Genomic DNA, 25,642 nt, shown 5'->3' on the forward strand with positions numbered 1-25,642 from the left:
ATAGTGTTGAAAGTTCAAAATAGCAATTAATTTAAATACAATATAAAGAATAACAGTGTTTCAGAAAAAACATAGCTATGTATTAAAACGTCAAAAATTAATATTTAAAGGAAAATGTACAATTACATAAGTTACAAAATAATATAACCAATACTTATATTCAAACCTACTTTATATTAAAGATATCTCTTCATCAGTTAAATTATCTAGACAAAGATTGACATATATTTTATTCAAAAATTAATTTTCATTAAAATTTTTTTAGGAAATATAACTAAAAAAGAAAAAAATTCTTAAGATCACTGTGTAATTGTTTTATGAAATAGAAGAATAGGTAAATTTATATTATGTCAGTGCCTTGTTGCATAATTGTGAGCTACATAATTTAACTGATTTTAATTTCGATGCATACTCGTTATTGCAGCTCCAATATACAATATTTAAATAACAAATACACTTAGAAGTTTTAAAAGTTTTTTGGATGAGTGCGTATAGTTTTTTTAATTACTCGTAAAATGAGATTTTTAATTGTATTGAGTGATTTAATGGACGTTTCACTCATTCTTCCTCATACCAGAATGTCATACTACAGAACAGACTGGAAAATAACAAAGTTAAACATTATAATTCCTTCAACATATAAAGTTATTTCAACAAATTTGTACACAATTTTCCGAATTTTGTTTGTAAGGTAAGATACATGTTTGTCCCATTTAAGAAAATATTGGAGCACTATACCTAAGTATTTTGTATTCTTTGCTCATTCTATGACACTACAATTTTCGCAGCTAACGCTTACTTCATTTCATACATGAAATTTAAGTTCATATTCACTAGGCTGACCAGAGATGTTAGCAGAGAAAATAATAAATTTGGTTTTATTTATACTTAGAGAAATAAAATTATCATATAATAAACATTTTCTTTTTTAAACTTCATTATTAACCGTTTCAAATACAGAAGGCCCAATTTCAGAAGAAAATAAAATTGAAGTATCATCTGCAAAAAAAAAAAATATCTGCCCCTCTGAGTCGATGTTACATAAATAATTTATATATATTAGAAACAAAATTGGCCCAAGAATAATGTCCAATATTTCTATTTAGGGAGTCTCCTCATTTATAGTTTATTTTTGCACTCTAAGAGCTACATTCAAATAACTTTTTAAACATGTGATTTTGTTTCTTGATTCGATCGATTTCAACAAGATTGTAATTGATGATTTTAAAATTTTGAATGGCTTACGTTTACTAACTGTAAGTGAACTTACTTTTTGTATGTAATTTTCTAGTAAATTAACTTATCTGTTGCACAATAAACATTTTGTAAATGTATTATGAAGATGAATTTTTGCTTTTACTTTTAATTGCCAACTTTTGAATCTATTTTTTTAAATCATACAGACAGAAAGTAATAAGACAGCTTCAACTTTGATTTCCGTATGCTACATATTTTCAGACAAAATCATAACTAATACAATACTTAGGCTATATTTATGACTAGTATATTTAATGTTTTCTAGCACTTATTCCAGATTTGTTAAGGTTTTTTTAAAATCAAAATGATGACTTAATTACTATCGAATACTCTGGAGAAAATATTATACAAAACAATGGTCAAAAATTAAGTATTCATATTTGTTGTAACAGTGAATGTTGAGAGTTTAATTTAATAATAAGAAATTTATAGAACCATTCTTCACTGTCATATTATAACTCGTACGCAATACAAACATTATTTAGATCAATTTTGGAAAGTTATCTTTAAACTTCCGGAATTTGTATAAATATTATTTCTTCTACAATTAAAATAAATCTTTACAAAAAGAGTTTGACAATATTCTGAGATTAGGTACTTATTAGATGCATAACAAGAAAATAGTGTTTTGGATTAATTTTTTTAAGTAGGCTAATTCGAATAGCATTAAAAAACTATCTTTAATTTTGGATTTTCGTGCAGAATACATAAACAATGATATTGCAGACTGCTTGCGACGCGTTAGAAATCAGAGTGAACAGGATTATTGGCAAACAGGAAACTTGAGCCTTTCAAAATGTGCATTTGTGTTGACAAGGGGATGAACTTTCTCAATTTTGTTTAACTTGGTTCTAGACAAAGCTATAAGAGGATGGCAAAATGACATCGAAGATATTAATATCGGGAATTAGGGATGCAAAATGCTTGGCCTCAGCTGGTTATCATGCAATTATTACTAAAGTCAAAAAACTATAAACTAGGAACGCCGTAGAAAAATTCTACAAGATAGAGTTTAAAAAAAGCTCCAGATACCGCACAAGGTAACCCATAACATGGCAAAACTACACCAAATGACACGAAACATTCAATAGAGATTGAATATTGTTTTGTTTTAGTTTATTTTTAATTCTATCATAAACTGTATTCTTGTAATTTCAGTTTTCTTGTTATAATATAAATGATATTACATTACCACACGTATCATAAACCACTTACGCACAAGCTTGTTTTTGTTAGAGTTAAATTTCCAGAAAAATTCTTAGTGTGATTGTGAAAATGATATAAAAAAGGAAAATATAAATAATAATAAAAATTCACAGGTGTCACATTTAAATAAGTTTAAGAAATCATTTATGTACCATAAAGTTTATATAATACAGCCAACTTCAAGAGCCACCAAACCCACGAGGCATGGAGATTACGAGAGAGAACTAAAATCAAAAAGTGATTTTACGTAATGAGAAATTATGACATGACTAGGAATATTTGTTAACAGGTCGTACACCAGTTACGAGCTGCTCATTATTGCGACGCTGTTATAAACATGAAAAGTGCCCAGATGTGACATCAGCGCAATGTAACATGGGTGGTGCCCCAGTCGCCAGACAGCTACTGCGCAGCAAATAATACAAATCGTGACGTCATCGCCACCACGGCGGTATAAATACGGGAGGTGTTTAAGACTCAGTGCTCTACCCATGAATGTCCCGTGTTGCAGGGGTCTCGTCGAAGCGGCTCGCGCAGCTTCACACTACATGCCACAACCGGGTTTAACTAGGTCACTTGACTTTTCAGCACACTTACCAGCCTCTAAAGCTCACCGTCACAACACCACATCACGGCAGTTAGCCGATCTAACTGGTGGGGAGCTTCTCTCCCCCGCGGACGAAATGTACACGTAACTTCTCCAGCATCACACTACAAGCCAGAGCGCACACACAGGCCCGCGTGCCAAACCTATCCAACAAGACACGCACCCCGCCCGTTCATCCAAGTGTGGGGTGCACATGAATTACAATGCACCAAGCGAGTTATGGAAACCTCGGTTTCTGGTCTCGCACACACGTAATGCCCCAGATGGCAGTGTGATGGATCGGCGGCGGCGGCGACCCAGTGCTCAGTCGACAGTCGTCAGACGAGGAGAGACGGGAACAGACCAGCTGGAGAGGAAACAACAGGTCGTCCTCCCAAGCGAGTGCAAGGGCGTCGAGGCCGGGGAGCTAGTGCAGATGCACTCGCCGGTAGGACGCAGCGAGACGCCACCACGAGTCGCCCGCGACGGGCGAGCCCCGGTGCGTGGACGAGGAACCTCAAGGGACGAGTCGCGAGTTGGTACTCGCGGCCTGAAATTTGTGTTCCAGCCAATGGCCGGCACCCTCCACTTGTCCTCCCAAATATGCGCCCTTTAGGGTAGATTGGGAGTCGTCTTACAGATCAATTTTTTACATTCCAGAGCAAGTAATATTAAGAGAAAGATGTCAAGGGATTACACCCCCTATTGATCAGGGAGGTGTTGGAGCTTCAGCCGTGACCAGGCTAGGGCATCCCAGCCTAGTCATCAGCCTCACTCAGCTGACCAGACAGTTGGCTTGGTCAGCACTGCTGGCGCCTGACAGGGCAGGTCCCGGCACAGCCAGGGTCGCAGCCAGCACGAGTTTCGGCTGAGACGACCGCGCCTCGGGAGCGAGTGAGCATCGCTAGTGGGTACTCGCTGCCGCGACCAGAAGGCAGCCGAGCAGTGAGTCCAGCGGATACGGCGAGTTGCGGTCTCAGGACGTACCAATAATGGAATTTTCTCGAAAAAAAAAAAATAACGGAACACCCACTGAAGAAAATGGAATTTGGATCAATAACAGAACTTACCACTTCTAAACCATAGAATTTAAGTTTGCAGCTAGTGGGTCTATGTAGAGAGCACACGCGTCTCAGATGACCTATTAAGGTGTTTGATACGGATATTGTTTAGTAGTGACTTCCTGCGCCCACAACTGCAACATAACGACGGCTACATATCCAGGAAGGTGCCAGGCTTGTAACATGTGCAATTCCAAGGTGGTTAAACGTGTCAGTGCAGCAAACCCTTGGCTACATACCAACATGAGAACTGGGCGATAAAGTTCAGCAGTACCAAGGTGGTTGAACGGGTTAGTGCAGCATAATGACGGCTACAAAGCTAACGCTGGTGCCGGGCGATAAACGCGAGCTGTACCGAAATGGTTGCTTGTGTTAGCACAGGGCAACTAAAGCTTCATAGCGAGCACTGGTGCCGGGAGAGAAAATGATAATAGTACCAAGGTGGTTGCAAATGGTAGCGGTGCATAACGATGGTTACATACAGACCATGCGTGCCAGGCAAAGATATTGGAAACAGCACCAAGAAGAATGCACGTGGAAGCACCATAAAACAAAAGCTACAGAGCGACAAAAGGAACTGGGCGAGACAAGGCTAGCAGTAACAATGTGGTTAACAGTGTTAGCAATTCATACTGATGGCTACATAGTGAGCACTGGTGCCAGGAGAGAAAACGCTAGCAGTACCAAGTTCGTTGTATGTGTTAACTGAGCATAGCAACGCATATATGAAGTGAGCATGGGTGCCGTGTGAGATAACACAAAGCAGTACCAAGGTGGTTGCACTGGTTAGAGCAGCATAACGACAGCATCATAGCAAGCACTGATGCCATGAGAGAAAATGCGAGCAGTACCAAGGTGGTTGCACTGGTTAGCGGAGCATAACGGCAGCTTCATAGCGAGCACTGGTGCCATGAGAGTAAATGCGAGCAGTACCAAGGTGGTTGCACTGGTTAGCGGAGCATAACGACCGCTTCATAGCGAGCAGGATTGTTGGGCGGATAATGCGAGCAGTACCAAGGTGGTTGCACTGGTTAGCGGAGCATAACGAAACCTTCATAGCGAGCACTGGTGCCATAAGAGAAAATGCGAGCAGTACCAAGGTGGTTGCACTGGTTAGCGGAGCATAACGACCGCTTCATAGCGAGCAGGGTTGTTGGGCGGATAATGCGAGCAGTACCAAGGTGGCTGCACTGGTTAGCGGAGCATAACGAAACCTTCATAGCGAGCACTGGTGCCATGAGAGAAAATGCGAGCAGTGCCAAGGTGGTTGCACTGGTTAGCGGAGCATAACGACCGCTTCATAGCGAGCAGGGTTGTTGGGCGGATAATGCGAGCAGTACCAAGGTGGCTGCACTGGTTAGCGGAGCATAACGAAACCTTCATAGCGAGCACTGGTGCCATGAGAGTAAATGCGAGCAGTACCAAGGTGGTTGCACTGGTTAGCGGAGCATAACGACAGCTGCATAGCGAGCAGGGTGGCTGGGCGAGTAACACGAGTAGTACCAAGAGGGTTGCACGTGTTAGCTTGGTCGCACGCGCGCCGAAACCTTGTTTAATGACATCAGATATTTATACGCGTCGAGCGAAAATAGGCCGCGTCGGGCGGCGGGCGGCGGGAGTGTTGTCGGCGGGCAGGTGGTATTTCTGGAGCTGGCGGCAGCTCTGGCCGGGTCGAGGCCTGGGCATCACGGGACCGCTACCTGCTGCTACATGCTGGGCATGTTCCCCACCAGCATTGCCTCAGGTACTGCGCCCAGGCGAGGGGACTTATGTGGGTCGCCTTCACTCAGATATATGCTGAACATTCCCCTGTTAATACATTAACAATGTACATTTCCTAGTGACAATGCAGAAAAATCCGTAGAAATGTTTTTTTTTTTTTAAACGAAAATTATTATGTTTAAATGCAAATGACCAACTCTTTTACAGCGGATTATTGCATGTTCATGTTTTCGTTTTCGGTTATTTTTAAAGTTGTTTCAATATATCACTACTTTTATTTCAAATTTGATTACCAGATCCGCCCCACACATAACGTGCTATTTGTAACTAGTCCAAAAGTATTTACAAATTAGAGTTCAATTAAAATTACAATTTCTTTGTTTCTTTGTTTCTACAGCTAAACTGCGTATTGTAGGCCTATATAGTTCAATTTTGAAAAAGATTTTGTATCATAAAAAATAAAAAAAATAAAACATGTCGGCTGAAGCAAAATTTTAATGAGGAGATATAGGAATTAAAAGATATCATTATTAGTTTTAACATTTTTTAAGCCACATTTAATTTCTCTCGCTTGATTTCCAAATTTGGCTTCGTCAAATCATAATATGTAGTTTATTGGAATGCGAATAGTTTTTCTTGTGAAGTCACAGATTTAGTATTGAACTACTTTCGGTAATTTATAAATTTTATTTATTTATTTAAAACCAAGCCAATTCTATAAATTTTCTCTTTAAGAAATGTATACCTCAACTGTTCGTTGAAACTTCTATGACCAATTCATACCAGCAGAAGTTAGTGATTTCAGCGAGAAAATATCAGTCTTACCTCACACGCTGGAGCAAAACAAAGCGGTGATTAAGCGAGTCAGCTTAATTACACTGAGCGAGTTGGTTCGAAAAGTTAATTAGCAAGTGAGTGGTGTACAAAACTGGCTTAGTATCATCGATGGTATTATCCTGTAATCTGGCATGTCTGGACTCTTTGAAATCGACTACTGATGTTCATTGCCTGTCAAAATGGCTCCAAACTTAGTTTGACACACCTATTTTACACCTGTTACAACCCACACAGTGTATAAGCTCACAGAAAGACTTTGCCGATTTAATTAGGATTGCCATGATAAACCTACAAGCTTGCAACCATCTTGAAACGTTTTAACTAGTATACAGTTTACAAGCTTGTAAAAGTCTGCTACTGTATGTATGCAACAAGATTTTTATGGAAAGGATACTAGCCTGTAAAAGGTCTGCAGTAGAGATAGCTTAGAGCGTTTTACTAGGCGCAAAGTTTAGGTATTATTTGTTTTAAATAATTATTTTAGGATTTTCCATTATTTTAGTTAACAATAGTATATTTTTTATGTAAACTATGTAAGATTGTATGTTTTTTCCGCTTCTAACGATATTTTAGAACGATTTAAGATAAGTAAATTCAGTTTTATGCATGTTATGATTATCTCAAATGTGATATAAGAAATGGAGAGCTATTCGTACACGACAAGGTTACGTATTAATAATATTAGGAAGCAACATTTGAACACTTCCTGTCTCATCGTTAAACCATATGCTAAGTATGTGAAATGGGCCAAATTTAAATTGGTGATAACACTAGTGATTTTATAAAGCCAGATATATACTTTAAATGATTTAAAATCGCTTAGAGACTGGAAAGGGTTTATTTCGCGATATTCATAGTGATTTTAAGTGCAGCGAAAAATTATAAAGGCCTTATAAACATTTCAAGATAGCTTCTCTACGACCACGTTAGACCTAAGTGTATTCTAATATCCAATCAGAATACGGTGACTGATATCATCACACTGGTAATAATTGTTCATGTTCTTTAAGTGTAATATTTTCCAAGACCATCTCACTCGAGAAGAATTAACTGCCTGAAGTTTTTATTATTCGTACTAGGGTGACCGAGTTTTCGCCCCGACTCAATAGCCTAGTAAATTAAAGAGATATAAAATAATAATTTATGTATTTCTTAAACTTATTTTGGAATATAATGAACATTATTTTTTATTAAAATATTAATACCTGAACAGATAATATTTTGTGTGGTTACCTAAGAGTATACTTTTCAAAGTGTGCCTTAGCACAGACCAGGATTGATTCGCTAAGTGTAAGAATAAACAAGAAATTTTGCTAAACCCATTTTAAGAAGGTATGATGAAAAGTGATTCGTGTTAATCTAATTGTCTTCTATTAAAGCTGTTTTTTATTTTAATTCATGGCTTTAAATCGTGTAAGATTACCATACCACTGTCAAGATTGTTGCTAATTAGTGAAGTAAAAGTATCATAATCTACATGGTAAAATGTAAAATTTCAAGAATTATTAGTTTACCAACCCACCAAGTGTTTTATCATCACCAATATAACAGATACATCCCTCTGTATAAAAACTTTATACTATCGACAACCTTTGGATATATTCAATATTCAAAGTTTTGTGTACCTAAAGAGAGATAGGACAGTTTCTACAGATATTAGCTTTCCCAAACGGATATTTTATTGCAAATAATATAATATTATAAACGACGGCTTTTCAAGTAGAACACTACAGGTGTAAGCTTGCAGACAAGAATGTAATACCATTTGAATAACATACGAGCACGCTAATTTCGACACCGAATACAATTAGTCAGTCTGCCTCATAGCTGTTGTAAGAAGACTCACCACAGATAGAAAAAAAAATTACAAAATAAGTCTCAATAACTTAAGTCCCTTATTAAATGACATATAAATTGTCAATAATTACAAAGTTTTTAGGTTAATTAAAAATGCGGAAGAAAAATTAATCGCTGCAAACAAAAAATAGATCAAATAACAATTTAAAAAATTGTTCATTGTCACATAGAAATTAAGAGTAATTTTTTAGGTAGAGTGATGTTGAGTTGAGTACAGAGTACTATTGCAAATACCACGGTAAGTTTCTTACAGGTTAAAATCTTTGTTTTCTCGCGACTGTACTATTGCATTTCCCCGCACAGATGCTTGGTGTGAATCGCTCTCTTGATATGGCCTCAGAGGAGGGATTGTCGCCCGCACCTCTTGCAAGCCTCGCGGGTTGCCTACACTCCACATGCAAGGAGCTGTGTTTGTTTCTTCGCGACGGTACTGTTTCACTTCCCCGCACTCATGCTTGGTGTGACTCGCTCTCTTGATATGGCCTCAGAGGAGGGATTGTCGCCCGCGCCTCTTGCAAGCCTTGTTGGTTGTCTACACTTCACATGCAAGGGGTTGTGTTTGTTTCTTCGCGACGGTTCTGTTTCACTTCACCGCACAGATGCTTGGTGTGACTCGCTCTCTTGATATGGCCTCAGAGGAGGGATTGTCGCCCGCGCCTCTTGCAAGCCTTGTTGGTTGTCTACACTTCACATGCAAGGGGTTGTGTTTGTTTCTTCGCGACGGTTCTGTTTCACTTCACCGCACAGATGCTTGGTGTGACTCGCTCTCTTGATATGGCCTCAGAGGAGGGCTTGTCGCCCGCACATCTTGCAAGCCTTGCGGGTTGCCTACACTCCACATGCAAGGAGCTGTGTTTGTTTCTTCGCGACGGTACTGTTTCACTTCCCCGCACTCATGCTTGGTGTGACTCGCTCTCTTGATATGGCCTCAGAGGAGGGATTGTCGCCCGCGCCTCTTGCAAGCCTTGTTGGTTGTCTACACTTCACATGCAAGGGGTTGTGTTTGTTTCTTCGCGACGGTTCTGTTTCACTTCACCGCACAGATGCTTGGTGTGACTCGCTCTGTTGATATGGCCTCAGAGGAGGGCTTGTCGCCCGCACATCTTGCAAGCCTTGCGGGTTGCCTACACTCCACATGCAAGGAGCTGTATTTGTTTCTTCGCGACGGTACTGTTTCACTTCCCCGCACTCATGCTTGGTATGACTCTCTCTCTTGATATGGCCTCAGGAGATATGCTCGCAGCCCGCTTCTCTTCCAAGCTTTGCAGACTGCTGTGACTTGTCTACCGTCTACTTCTATTTTTAGAGTTTCTTTTTGCACGAAGTTTAATATTTTTTTTTTTTTTAGGATAAAACATCTCTGGGTTTGGATATAATTTCTAGTGATTTTTCCTAACAGTTGGCAATGATTTGGCTTTAATTTCCAGAATTTCGTTTGACTTCGTTTCTAACGTTTGAAACATTACTTTTGTAATGCTGTTTGGTGGGTTAACTCGTTTTGCCATTGTTTTTAATATTATTTTAAAAGTTAGTAAATTTCTGTTTGCAGCGAGTTTCTGGCCGGCCTACTGGGAACTGCTCGGGGGCGCAGCTGTGTGCGGCCCGCTGAGAGAAGCGAGGGCGGAGACTGCAGGCCGAGGAGGCGAGTTGCGGAGTGCCGCGGACTGGCGCCATGGACCTGGTGGGAACTCCTGCGTTCAAGAGTCTTTCGGCAAGGTTGGCAGCAATGCCTTGCTTTATATACGGGGACGTGGCTACGAGGATTCCTACGCAACGTAATAAGGTAAAACCGGCTCTGATTACACAGGGAATCTAACAGAGGACTCCAAAATTCCAAGGCATATATCATCTTTTATTTAAATATTTTCATAATTTTTCTATGTGTTTTGCTATTACGGTTTTTTTTACCTTGGTCTCAACAGGTTGAAACTGGGGACTATGAGCCCATGGAGCAAGTATATAATTGTTTAAATATGTTTTATAATTTTAAAAAGGGGATTTTTTAATTACTATTTCTGATATTTTGATAATTTTTTATTAAACTGCCATCGGTCGGGTTTTAACCGTACACTATTTAAGTGATGATTCAAAACATTTTTTATCATACAGTTCTTACAATTTTATTATAATTTTGGTACTTTTAAGTTTATTATTTTTCAATTTTTTATTCAAGATGGTAGCCAAGATGTCAGCTGCTTACTGGTTGCTTGTAGGTGGATTTTATTGAAATAATTTTTGGGTTTTGGAATTTTTGAAGGTTAATTTTTTGGGATATTTTCCCTTGAAAAGAGAAAAAAATTCCCTTGAAAAGGAAACTTTTACCTTGCATGGGTCATTTGAACCTTTATGGGGATTATTATTTTTTTGGGATTCAGAAGTATGACTCCTCGCGTGAATGCCTGAATTTGGGGTCTTTTTGGGGTCTGTTTGGGGAGCTTAAAAGCCTTAATAATGTTTTTTTTATGGGTAGGCTGGCAGGGACAATATCAAACCACTTGGGGATTTTTCTAGCCTTCGTAATTTTGTGAAATAAAACGGGAAATTTTCACTTAAGAAAGGATTTGTTTTTCATTGAAAAGTGAGTTTTTATATTGTAAAGTGGACATTTTTATCCTTTTGAGCGGATGTTCAGCTTTTGGGTGGCTTTTTTGACGTTTTTTTTTCTCTTTGCTTATTAGAATATTGGATCCCAGATCCCATGCCTGGCGTCAAACAGGCATTTTCCTACTACTAATAATTTTTAATCTTTATGATTACGTTTAAGACCTGTGAGGTAATACGTGGTTTAGTGTCTTTTTAGTACTTGACTAGTTTGCTAGTTGGTCTCTCATCAAAAGTGGTTGATGGTAATTGGTAATTGCGCGCTGTTGGTAATACTAGTTGGTTTAGCTATTTCACTTTTAAATTTTCCACGCAAGTCTTTTACGCTTATAGTTACTAAGTTACAGTATAAGATGTATATCAAGTATGAAACCAAGCCGAGTCCATACGAGTTCGTTAACTTGTGTATTATTTTCCTGCTTTGCACAAAAATATAATTATTAAAAAAATTAACACTTACGCCCTATAATCGCACCTCCTCTTGTAACTATGCTTATTGTTTACCAGGTTTAGGCGGAATTCTGCTCAGGATCTTTTATAGATTTTTTTAGGTATGTTTAATTTTAAGCTATTTCATAAATTATTTTAAATGTCACATGCAGCCTCGTCGGATATCGCGTTTGTGAGAGGTTGCCAGTAGCCATGTTAAAAAAGACAGCCATTTCACTGCCTACCCTCTGCACGCAAAGGTCTGTGTTTGTGTGTGACTTGGCGTGACTTCTGCTCTTAGCACAGCCTCAGGGGATGAGCTCGCAGCCCGCGCCTCTTGCAAGCCGAACTGGCTGCCTACTCTCCACACGCTAGGGGCAGCGTTTGTTACCTCACGACAGTACTGTTGCGCTTCCCCGCACACATTTTTTTAATTCGACTTTTCCTCTCGACACGGCTTCAAGTGTTAGGTTCGTAGCCTGCGCTTCTTGCAAGGCTCGTGGACTGCCCTCTTGGTAGGTTTCAATCGTTTTACAATGTTTTGTTTTTCCTTTTCTTCTGAGAAATATCAAAGCAGGTGACATATGCATAATTCTTGGGCTATACCTATTTTATAGTTGTGGATTACAAGTTTGAATACTTTGCGGCAACGCCACCTACGTTTCATCAGTAGGAAGGAAATGCTGTTGTTCATGTTGGGATGTTATTTAATGCACACCACCCCCAATCATCTGCAAGGGAATAATGTGGAGGGATACAATAGGACCTAACCCTTTAACCTCTCCTTGATTACACGCAGTGTAAGTAGGATGAATCTATGTAATGCCTGGCCTTGTATTTTGTTACTGTAGTAAATTATGCTGCAAAACGTACACTCCCTCTCTGCTTTCTCTTGATGGATATTTATTTCACTTTCTGCTAATCAGTAAAAAATTGATAAAATAGAAAACACATTAGGTGAGTTGTTTTCGAAATCTTAATAACTATCATTAGAAACTTGCGATAAATTTATTGCAAAGAAAATTAAGTTGGAAACGCGTTACTAGAGTCGCATTTTCTTAGATCAACATATGATTTTTTTTTTGGAGTTGGACCTCTTGTGGTTGGTTCCATTCAAGATCATCACGTTTACTGTCAATGTATCAGTTTTATTGGAAGACCCCAATAAACCATCTAAAAAGGTTTAAGGACCATGTGGGAAGTTGAAAAGATTTAATTAACTCTTAAGGTGTATTTATATGCTCTTCCTTCTCTCTCGTGAAAGGTTTTACGCTTATGACGACGTTGTAATTATATTCAGTATATTATTGGTTAAAATGTTAACGCTTATTATGCGATAAGGTTGCTGTTGTGTATATAAATTTTTATTGACGTATAGGCCAAGGTGTATTTAATATTATGTCTCTAGAGATATTGGTGTTTGTTGGCTAGGACGTTCCCTTTTCTCCTCTTTCCCACTTCACCGAGAGATACGACTAAGACTCTTCATGAAGATACTGTTTCAACACGTATCAACAAATCTACTTGAAGATTCAGGAAATTCAAATTAAACGATTCAGCACCAGACCCAGAAGGTGTCAATAATATTACCAGCATCAGCACTGGAAACAGCAACAGCACCAGCACCAGCTCCAGTAACAGCACCAGCACCGGTACTAACTCCAGTAACAGTACTAGCACCGGTACTAAATCCAGTAACAGCACCAGCACCGGTACCAGCACCAGTAACAGCACCGGTACAAGCCATAGTAACAGCACCGGCACTAAAAAAGGCACCAGCACCGGTACCAGCCTCAATAACAGGACCGGCTTTGGAAACAGCCCCAGTAACAGCACCGGTTAGGGTACCAGTCCCAGTTACAGCATCAGCACCGGCACCAGCCCAAGTAACAGTACAAAAACCGGTACCAGCTCCAATAACAGTACCAAAACCGGTACCAGCCCCAATAAAAGCACCAGCACCGGTACCAACCCTAGTATCAGCACCAGCATCGGAAACAGCCATAGTAACAGCACCAGCACCGGTATACGCCCCAACAGCACCAGCATCGGTACAAACCCCAGTAACAGCACCGGCACTAGAAAAAAGCACCGGAACTGGTAACAGACTCAATAACAGCACCGGCTTTGGAAACAGCCCCAGTAACAACGCCGGTACCAGCCCTAATAACAGCATCAGCACCGGTACAAGCCCCAGTAACAGTACCAGCACCGGTACCAGCCCCATCAACAGCACCAGCACCAGTACTACCCCCAGTAAAACCACCAGCACCGGTACCAGCCCCAGTAACAGCATCAGAACCGGTACAAGCCCCAGTACCAGTACCAGCACTGGTACCAGCCCCAGAAACAGCCCCACCACCGGTACCAACCCCAGTAACAGTACCAGCACCGGTAATTGCCCCAGTAACAGTACCAGCACCGGTACTTGCCCCAGTAACAGTACCAGCAACGGTACTACCCCCAGTAAAACCACCAGCATCAGTACCAGCCCCAGTAACAGTATCAGCTCCGGTATCAGCCGCAGTAACAGCACTGGCACTGGCTACAACAGTTCGTGAATCGCATCGTCCCTTCTACCACCCTTACATGTTTCAGCTTGTTGGAGGATGTGCTGAGATGAAGACGTAACTTGGGACTGTCCAATCCAAGATTCGTTTTCATCATTAATAAGATGCCCTCCTGAAGCGTAAATGTAACGGTGGAGGATATGACCGTTTGTGTTTCGTGATAATATTTTGAGTGGGGTTACGAACGTTTCAGGTTTTGCATTTGGATATAGAAAGAAAATTAACCCTTACCTGACAAAAACGTGCAAACAACTGTGTTCTATTACGTAAAATAATTTAGACGTAGTAGGCTAGGTGCTTGTAAATTTAGAACAGACGCATAGGTGCCAACTTGATAGGCTAATAATTGGATGTATTCAATTGATATCGATTGTCACCTGTGTATCCAGATAAATACCGACTAATGAAGAACATTCTGGAAACTTTCAATTGCATTACAGACGCCGCGGTCTTTCTGGTACATAAGGAGCAGCCCAAGGAAGGAAGATGGGTGTCTGTCTATTTGTGTATACTTCGAGTTTAGAGATAGTGAGGAGACATAGAATGCGGAGTCCAGGAGACATGGTCGACTGTGAGAGAGAAAGACTGCAAGGATGACAGTTATTTACTTTGTATTTTGTTATTGCCGACAGCTTTCTAGTGTTAATGTAAATGTCTGTTTGTTCATGTGCACATTTCTGCCCCAATGGATGTAACATGGTATTCCGTTTTGTTAATTTAGTGCACTATTGCGTGTAGGGTTTTCTGTGTTCGGGCAACAAAAGTTTATTTTTTAGATTCGTGCTTTCTACGCATCATGAGAGGTTAGGGTATACTATTTACTCTATTTTTCTTTTGTTAGTTGTATAGGTTTTGTTTATCGTGCCAAAATATAACTATGAAAGGAAAATTAAATAATTTAGCTCTAGACTAAAGTGATTCGGGCTTTGGTTTTTCTTTTCATCTTTAGTGCATGATTAATAACATTTCACTCTTTAATTGGATAAATATAATTGTACCTAATATTCAAATGTGTTTTCATTCAATGAATTTATTGCTTTTTGGATGTTTGAAGTATTTAAAATTATGCTATTTGTTTCAGTTTGTAATTTTGTATACCTATAATCAGAAATAACTAAAAGAGTATATTAATAAAAACACAAATATAGTATCTTGTTTTGTCTCTTATATTCTGCTATCCTAGAAAAAATTAATGACCAAGGTTATTTTCATCAGTTTATTTTTTAGTAATTGTTTGATATTTTTAAGAGTTTAGCATGCAGGTTGGACCCTCTGGTCAAGAAAGTTGGTTTAAAAGAGAGTTTATGCATACAGTAGGTGCCTGGGTGGAGTTCTACCGGCCTCAAAATAATTAAAATTTTAAATAAAACAAGTTTAAGGTTGAAAGGTAGAAAAAGTAAATTTGTAAAATTGGAGGTGCAACGTATTTGAATTAAAATGCACTAAGAGCGCTGCAATTACTGAACTGCCAGTGTGAATAGCACGGCCATTAAGTACTGGCTTGCTGGAGTAGCGATCCGCACCGCCTGGCACAAGACATTATGCTGGGTTCAGATGGGTTCTTTTTTCTGACAAAGTGGTCAGGAAAGCTATTTTTGTAACCCAAATTTTACCGTATTTGTAATTTGGTTATTGTATTTTAATTGCAACGGAACTTACGAAACGACGAAATACAATATATCTAATTCACCAAGTTAGTTTAAACCCTTATACCAAAAGCGTGTGTAAGTGAATAACTTATGATTTTAATGAATGGCAACTTGTGTGATGTTCTAAATAAAAATTGTTAACTCTAGTTAACCTACCGTGATGCGAGGCTTATTTAATATTTTACAGATATTTCAATTAAAATGTTTGTGTAGTTGATTTGGAGGCATAGAAAATACGTATTTTGTGTAAGTACTATACTATTTTATCTCTGAAACTCTTTAATATTTTTCTTGCGTTTTAACCACGTAAATTTTTGTTGTTATTGAAAAACATGTGAATTCTGAATGGGTCCAAATATAAACCGATGAATTCGCAAATGAAGAATTTGAACGTGGTCTTAAACGTTAAAATACTATACTATGTTAGTTTTGTAATATGCTATGTTAGTTTTGTAATAAACTATGTTAGTTTTTCCCCTCAGAAGAGACAGCAGATACTTAGAGAACTCCAAAAAAAAAAAGGAGAGAATAGTTAAAATAGTGAAAATGAAGAACATTCAGATGGTTGTATGACAGTCTCCTTGAAAATTGGAAGCATTTGATGTAAAAATTTGTAGTTACAGTCAAACAGATGTACACAGCTACGTCTGGGGCACCTATCAGTATATGTAGATACTGCTGATTAATATGCTCACTACTTTAACACTTACAAAAACTTCTGAACGAACGGGCATTGAGCATTTTTAGTCCTGAAAATGCGATAAATAATCGAGTTAATGTGGAACGCAAATTGAGGCAATTTGAGAGGAACCGTCTCCTTCTGCCCTCACATTCAAATCTTTATCTTCCGCCAGCCACCCACGCCACCACCGCCCCCCCCCCCTCCCCCACGGATCCAAGGAGTCGATAATTACCATTCAGGTGGCTTTTCTTTTATTGCAACCGCCCCGCCTCTCGTGTGTCGAGGCCAAGAACAGAAGAAGAATGTTCTTTCTTCTGCGAATACGATCCCATTCCGCGGCCCATTCAAAGATATGTTAACCGCCTCGCTTGCCACCCGGTGGCTGGTGATCAGCGACCGTTGAGCGCGGTAACACGTCGACGGAGATTAGCTGAAGCTCGTCTCGGTGACGTCATGCAGTGTCAGTTGTCGCGGAAACCAGTCGACACACTGACACACTCTTTATTATCATATCTTTGGTTTTTAAATATAATGTGCATTATAAACCTGTATTTACAGAACACTTTTTAATTCTTATTTTTATCACGTAATTTTTCGTATGATCGTAACTTATATTTTTAAAAAAAACTTTTTTGAAGTTTTCATAATTACGCGACTTTGGATAAAATTTACGCTAAATTTTTACAATATTATAATATTTATAAAATGGTGCAGTTACTTATTTACGCGTGTTAGAAGTTATACTTCTTTTGATTCAATTGCTAAACTATTTTCGAATAAAAAGTTACAAAAATTGTAAATGAATTTTTAAATAATTTTTTAATAGAAAAATATTTACAACACTTTGGATATAGAGTTGATTACGTCTGTATATACATATGTCTATGCTGAAGTACCCGGCAGTCTCTCCTTCTATGCAAAACAGCAATGTCAAAATTTTAATTAAACGTTTTAACATTATATGAACACAGTATTTTTAAAAGGTAGGTATCATGTGAAACATATCAAACAGGGCCATGTGAACAATATATACTATTCCAATGTTTTAATTTAATAGGCTTACGCCTTTAAGTCGCATATTACATCCAGTAATTTTAATGTATTTGTGAAAGAAATTAAAAGATTAAAATTGTATGCATACACAGAAATAACTTAATTTACAACAAGACTGACAAATCTTCTCATAGCCTACCCACGGTAACTTGCAACGAAGACAGAGACAGGTCACAATTGCTTTTAGTTACCATTCATCTTGGTGCATTCCCTTGTTTCACGATGGAGACCATTTTATCAAGCAGATATAATTAAAGGAGATATATAGGAACCGAAAAACACTATATCAGTTCAAAAGGATTTTGTGGCATAACGTTTTTGTATAGTTTGATATAAATTGGTTTTTTAAGGCATATATCTCATTAAATCATTAAAATAGACCACAGTACTGTGTCTATTAAAAATATTATTACATTTGTTGTCATTCGCAAAATAAATTAAATTCTAATTATCAGTGACTTCTCAGGGTAAACCTTATGTAGTAGTAGTAGTAGTAGTAGTAGTAGTAGTAGTAGTAGTAGTAGTAGTAGTAGTAGTAGTAGTAGTAGTAGGGATAATTATCTACAAATATTACATTAGATTATGTATTACGCTTAAAAGAGTCCAAATTTCGAAAATCAAAATATATAATAATTTGGTAATACAGAAATAATTATGGCCTAAAATTTGTTGAAAACAATCTGGCGCAGCATGGTAAACAGTACATAGGCCTATAAATTGTATGAACGACAGCCATAGCTACAATTATTTTTTAAATTCTGTAGTTCTATTTTTATTTTTTATAGATATTTTTAAAAAATATAAATAACTTTACTAAAACAAAGCTTAAAATTTTATTATAATCGGCTCAGCTGAAGAGACGTTTTTAGGCATACACAAACTTACACATACGAAATCACATGAATACTCATAAATACATTCATACACAAAGACTGAAATCTAATAGTCCTTTGTAAAACAGGCTTAAAACCCGCCCCGCTCTGCAAGATAACTGCAGAACAACAATCGTCGCCAGACACCAGCGTTTATCTGAACGGCCAATCAAGAGCATGCTCGGGTGCCATTGGCCGGGAAGTAAGTGGGGGAGTGACCAATAGCAGCACTTGTTTTCCAGTCTTCAATGTGCCTGAAACACTGACTTTTCAAGACTCGTGACTTGGTTCCATGAGTCGACCCCGCGAGAAGGCGAACGTGATTGCTCAGCTATAAAATTAACTCTTACTGCAATAGCTATAGAGCAAGATGTAGCAAGTTTCGGTGGCGTCTATTCTAACGAAAAAATTAGTTGCCAAACACCAATAATTATTTCACGAAGGAAACTATTTGTAGCTGTCGGTCACTATTAGTATCAAGGCATTCCATAAAATAATGAGCTATACTAAAAAAAATTAATGCTAAAAGATTTAAAAAATGGTTGTTAAACACAATTGAAACCAAGATGGCGTCTTTCAAGTACGACTCTTGTCAGATGATGAAACTTCTTTTGTTAGCTCTAATACAAGAAACCAACAGCGAGCACCACAACCTTCTCAGACTGTTCATTCAGAGACAATAGGCTGGGTTGGAGCTCTCACGTAAGCATATGCCTTGAAACTCTCACAACTGGGTACAGACCATTGCTTATAAAGTCCTATATGCTTAAACTAAGGTATGCTGACTACTGCACAACTGTTCTGTCGTACTTCCTAAGCTATGTGTTCTTAGTGCAACGGGCAATGAACATGGACAGTCATTTAGTGGTAAAACAGAGATGTTATCCAGACTTTTACTTTAGAAGCGTTCGTATTATTATTATTACTATTATTATGTTTCGGCACTGCACTCTCTGCGACGTTGCACCCAGAGCTGTTGCGTGTTTTCAAACACATTGTCCTCGTGGCTTATGTTATTACTTCTCCGGTCTATTTGTAATTTATTTTGCACTCACGACTGTGACCCTTTTGTAAACATCAAGCAAGTGTTCTTGAGTAATTTTGTGTATCTGTGCGTGTGTTTGTAGATTTATAATTTTTTTTTCCACATAAAACAAAAAGAAACAACTTTGTACTGGCGATTTCTCATGATTTATTAAAACCTTACCTGAAGAACATTAAGACTGTAAATAAAATTTGTACAATGTCACAGTTTTAAAAATGAAACATTAAAGAGAAGAAATGCTTTCCAGCCCATCTGCTTTAACAACTTGCGATACCAGCCATTATGTAGGGCGGTATTGACAAGCCATAAAGGGAGGGCAAAAAGTGGCGGAGCCGGATATCCGGCGGGCAACGATGGGTCATCGATGCTTGCTCGCGCTTCCCTGCCGGCAGTTATTTATCGGCGATAACAGCGCATCAAATGTTTCAAGAAGAAGAAGAAGTGTGGAGGCGGGGGGTTTGCAACGCCTTGAGGAATTATGTCCCGGGATACTGGGCGTGAGCTACGGCCTCGCCATTTATATAACGTGATAACCGTCCGCTAACTCGCTCCACAAATTACTCCGCCAAGTGTTCGGTTTACGGTTCTGACCGCGTGAGGTAGCGCCGCGTGTGCATCGCCGTTGATAGGCGACTCGCTGGCGCACAGCACGTCTCGCATGAAGAGGAGCACGCACTTTCAATAGAGTGGGATATGTGATTCCCCGTAGAAGGCTTTCAATCTATTTACTAGGCGTGTTTCATCCACATTTAGAAAGAAAGTACTGTGGTATGGTTTTGAATAAATAGCTTATTCCAAATTAATTATACAAATTAATAATTAATTAATTAATTACTTGAAAAAAGTGTTTTTAATTATAATTATTCTTTACCTGCACCAACACAGCTAAATCAAACAAATACTTCGTTACTAGGGATGTGCGAATCCTTGATTTTCAGTTCGGTTCGAATCCGATTCGAATCCCTGGCAATATTTGAGATACGATTCCGAATCCGAATATTAAGCACAGAATAATTAAAAATAATTGATTAATTTAAAAATAATGTGTGTACTCTTTTTTCTAATTGTAACTACTGGCAATTATTTACTACAGTGAGATTGAAATGTTTATAATTATGTAAACTTAATAATAAACACTTTAAAATATGAAAACCAAAACATATTCGATTCTCCAACTCATGATGCAGGAAAGTGTATGAAAAGGGAATGGCAATAATAATTTTTTTTCCAATCTAGCATACCAGCACAATGTCAGATTAAACATAAATACATATGTGTAAATAATTGCATTATATTAATGAAAGGTATGAATTCATCATTATATATATATACATATAATAAAACCACCAGAATTGTAAAATACAGTCCATAATCAAGTAAAGCTGACATGAGAAAGAGTGGCCTTACAAAATGTTATAAAGTACTTTCTTGGAGGGGGAAAAGTCCCCAAGCCTAAATTAGAAATTAAAAAAATTAGGCTATTGTAAAAAAATTCCGAAATTTTTGCTTGTTTGTTTAATTTTACAAACAACTTTATGCAACATAACAATTTTCAATAAAATTTTAACTTGAGAAACGTAAAATACAAAACAATCCAATCGTAAGAAAACAATAACAAACGGGTATATTCAGTTCAAAGATTAACGAATGCACAAAATATGAGATCCGTGCCTTGGTAAAGCGCGTGCACCATTTTCATAATCATTCCTAGTTTGCGCCACTAGTCTTGCTTGGTGCTGGCCACAGATGCTACTAGTGAAGTGCACAGTCTTCATGATACTATCCATATCTATGGCGCGGTTAAGTTAATTTCTTACGTTTGCAAAGGTAAACAGTGAACGTTTTTCAAAATAAAAGCATTAAAACGGAGTTTATGAGGAATATAAAAAGACATTTGTGAATTTTAGGACTTTTCCGCTTCGTAAAAACGTATGAAACGGGAAATTAATGATTTTATAAGTGTATGTTCCGGGAAAGTAAACCATTGTAATTATAGTACATTCGGCGGGACCAAAATTAATCGGCGTATGACACGGAAAAATGTAATGAAACGGGAACGTATCTTCGAGGTTCTACTGTAGTAGCCTAATTTTATTTTTTACTGCTAGTATTTTTGAGCCGTATTAAATTAATTTATAACTTTTGTGAATATTCGTAATACTGTTCGAATCCATGTACAACAACGATTCCGGGTTCGGGTAATTGTGGATTCGAACCGTTTCGCACATCCCTATTCGTTACTAAATAAACTTTTGTACGTGATGATTTTTCTGTCGGTTTTTCTTATAGATACATACAATTTAGTCTATCCAAAGACTGTTATCGGATTTTGATCCAAATTTTCAATGGTGAATTTTAGTTTTCGTAGAATCGAGCAAACTTAATTTACAAATACAATATTTATATAAAAGATGCTTGTTTCTGTTTTGGTAAAACTATTGTATTTTTTTTGTCTTTTCGTTTTGTCGTGTTTTTGTCTCGTTTCAACTGTTGTGCTGAATTATTTTGGTTTCAATATTTTTGTGTTGTCATCATTTGTGTGTTTTTTTGTTCACTTAGTACTTTTTTCTTTGTTTTTTCTTTGTTTGTTGACCATATTTCTGTTTCGGAATATTTTGTGGTGTTTATATTATTGTTGACAACAGTAATTGTTTGCTTAATTTTGTGTGTTTTTTGTTTTTCATGTGTATTTTTATTTATTTTATTTATTAGTTTTTCTTCAACAGAAAAAGTTCTTAGCAATGGCGTATGTCCAAAAACTTACATCAAGTCATCTGCTGATTGGTTACCGACTCGTAACACCGGTTGACTGGAATGATCGTCATTCGTTAATTCTTCTGTTAAAGATTTTTCATTGGCCCAGAGTCCTTCAGATAAACTTTGGCCCAATCACTGAAGCAAAATAATGTCAAAAGTATTTGGACTCTGTCCTATCGCGAAATGAATCCGCGAATTTTACAGGTCTCTACGCATGAGCTTATCTAAAACTGGTTGAGTTACTCTTTAATTGTGAGCTTGAACCGAAAATCTACAACGCTTACAGTTGATACTATTAAATTTTATAACTAGGGCATTCTTTTATGGGCATACTGCATGTAGATTTTTTTTTTAACATTCCAGGGGTGTAACTTATCGCCAGCGAGAGGATCACTAGAGGCGGTGCGCCACTGGTCTTTGCAAGCTATCCTGTTCTTACTGCAAGAGGAACCGCCCTAGCACTCAGCGTGCAAGGCCTCGGAGACCGCAGCGCCACGTGGCAACACGGCGATAGAGCGGCCCGAGAAGTCATGCACTCACATAGAAATGCTGGATACGAAACAATTTAGAAGTTTGGCAGTTACGTGACGAAAAAAAAATATGTATTTTTAATTTAAGCTAAAAAAAAATGTTGAAGTAAATTAATTTAGTTTTTTGAACGTCTGTGTTAAAACGTGGTAATTTCTTACTCTTATAACCGTAATAAAACTCGTGACCGTACTTGAAATTTTTTAATTATTTTAAAATATCATGTTTGCATTATTATAGTATAGCTGTAGTAATTGATAATGGCTATATTAATATAGCTTACTTCTAAACAAAAACTCGTCAAACGTTTTTTGACCATATTCTATGCAGTGTTATGAAGTTAATGAAACATGTATTTGAATCAAATTAAGATTAAAATGGGTATCTTTGTGACGAACATTCACGTTTGAGTATCGCAGATTTTTTTAGGAAGTCTACTCATCAAAACTCAGGGAAAATCTTTGTGATTGTTTATTTAGATGTGCAAATTCAAAAATTTTATCAGGTTAACTATATTTGAAACATTTATAGCTGTACATCTGATTGTATTGGGAGAATTTGGAAGTTGAAACACACTCTTCGAAAAAAAAGTATTTTAAATCTGAAGACTTGCAAAATGAATTGAGACTGAAACCATCCTTGCAAACCATTCTGGAAAACATTTTTTCCATCAAATTCTACTTTATCAAATATCAGTATATATTATTACTTTTATTTTCGAGTATATCTTCTTCAATGATATAATTTTTTGACGTGGATACCTTGGGATCTGTACTTCGAAATGGACGTAATTGACATATTTATATACAAATGTTGATTTTAAAATGCGTTTTTAAGCCAGTGGTAGAACGTTGACTAATTTTCAGAAATTGAGAACACATTAGGCATTTTGCTTTCACGCCACCTTCAGACTTTTTGAAATAATTCCATGAACTTTTTTTTTCATTATTCTCACCAATATTCTCCTGGTGTTGTTCTTAAAGAGACATGCTTTAATAGTACCTGTTTTTTAAAAATAGGTTAGGTTATGTACTTTGTACGTTAATAGTAGAGATACGGTTATTTCGCGAATTCATTTAGTCACAAGTTAGAATGAAAACATTCACGCTCTCGCACTGTGTTCATTGTTGCACTGCAGTTATGTGGATACGCCCCTCTAGGAGAGATGTAAGCGAATCAGGCAGTGCCAATTAACAAGGATAACAATGCATTCGCTAAGAAATCAACCAATGAGAAAGCAAACATGGGTTGAGCACACCTATTACTTTGAATTCTATCCTGAGACCAGGCTTATCCGCGAAATTTCCGGGTCTCTAGTTAATAGCTAAGAAAATTGTTCTAAAAGGTACCACAGTATAATGAAAATATCTTGAATTAAAATAGAGGCAGTAATTGTGTAAACAGTACGCGTATATATATATATATATATATATATATATATATATATATTACACAACGACGGATTGTCCGCGAAACCACACATTCGTCGACGCGAGTCGAATGTCAACGGGCGGGCGAGACCGCGGCTCGGAGCAAGCAAAGCGACGAAACGGCAACGTCGCGCCGAGCGATTGGAAGGGCGGCCAAATTTTAAACTGGATTTCACGCGATTGGTCGACGATTGCACAGTTTTGCGGATCCGCAAGCCTGTGCGGGATCGCCCAGGCCTTCAAATGCTGCCGGATCCCGCGGGATTGCGGGATTGCAAACCCCGGACGGGAGTCTGTGCGTGAATATCTGGTTGCACCAAGGTATAGAAGGTCTGGGAGATATGACCTATGCCTTGACTTGCTAAAAAAAAAAAAAAAAAAAATTGGTTGTCTGTAAAGTCTGTTTACGGACGATAGTTTAACTTGACAACATCATAACAAAACATTGATGAAATGATTGCATACTTTTATGAATAAAATGGAATCATTTTTATTGAATTATCACTATTTTGTATGAATACAAAGAAGGAGTGAAATGAACTCTACAATTTAATTGATAAATTTACTTTTATTTGTACTCATTAATTCAAATATGTTTATTACTTTAACGAAGAGATTATTTTAACTATAACTTTCATACAGGTTTGCTATTTAACTTCTTGAAATCTGTGTTATTCTGTGTGACCGTGTCTGGTCACGAGACGTTAAAATTAAATTTCCACCACCAAAACATTTAAGGACATGAAGACGCTTACCTTCTATGTTGACATGTGGGAATAAACTGACCTCTTGTGACGTCACGACTCATAGATAAGCTACGGCTGTGTGCGGCAGAAGACAGTGCACTTTCAACAAAATACCATAGACAAAGTGGAGACTTCATTCCTACACAACATCGAATTCAGTGTTACCAACTCCGAATTTAGCAAGAAGAAGAATAAATCCCGGAAATTGGTTGTTTATCGATTATGTGAACTGGTATGAAGATCTTTCTAGAACATTCGAAAATTATCTCTATTAATCCCGAGAAATAAGAGGGGCAATAGGAGGGAAGGGGGGAGGTGAGAAATGGGTATATAAGCCCGGGATTTTGATCAGTTAGGCATGGAGCAGCAGGACCATCACCAACATCATCATGAGGCATTAGAGAGAGAGAGATTGACAGAAGGCAAGGAGTTTTGGAGAGCTAAGTATGGGTGTTGTAATTATGTGTTATGATATGGCCAGTAGAGTTTAAAGTTTTGATAATGATGAAAATAATTTTGAGTAGTAACCATTGGACTTGTGTTTTGTGCGAATATGATGCACCTGTTTAAGCTTAGTGTTGCTTTAGGTGTTCATAATGTGGATTGGCACTTGGTAAATTTTGTTGCACCTCCTGTGCATTTTGCTGTTTTTGGCGGCCATATTGCTTTCAATAATTAAATGATTTTAGCTCTCCAAAGACCTTTTCCTTGCGAGTTGGGTAATAGTTTGTTTAATTTTGGGTTAAAGCAATTA

The 25,642-nt window shown here is 37.7% G+C and overlaps 1 protein-coding gene across 9 annotated transcripts in view; it reads right to left on the reverse strand.

The window, feature by feature from the left end:
• Positions 1 to 25,642, reverse strand: part of LOC134529603 (nuclear factor 1 X-type) — a 608,051-nt gene that overhangs the window by 99,612 nt on the left and 482,797 nt on the right. The gene's annotated exons all lie outside the window — the stretch shown is intronic.

The sequence above is a fragment of the Bacillus rossius genome, chromosome 2, assembly GCF_032445375.1.
Source record: "Bacillus rossius redtenbacheri isolate Brsri chromosome 2, Brsri_v3, whole genome shotgun sequence".
Taxonomy (NCBI): Eukaryota; Metazoa; Arthropoda; class Insecta; order Phasmatodea; family Bacillidae; genus Bacillus; species Bacillus rossius.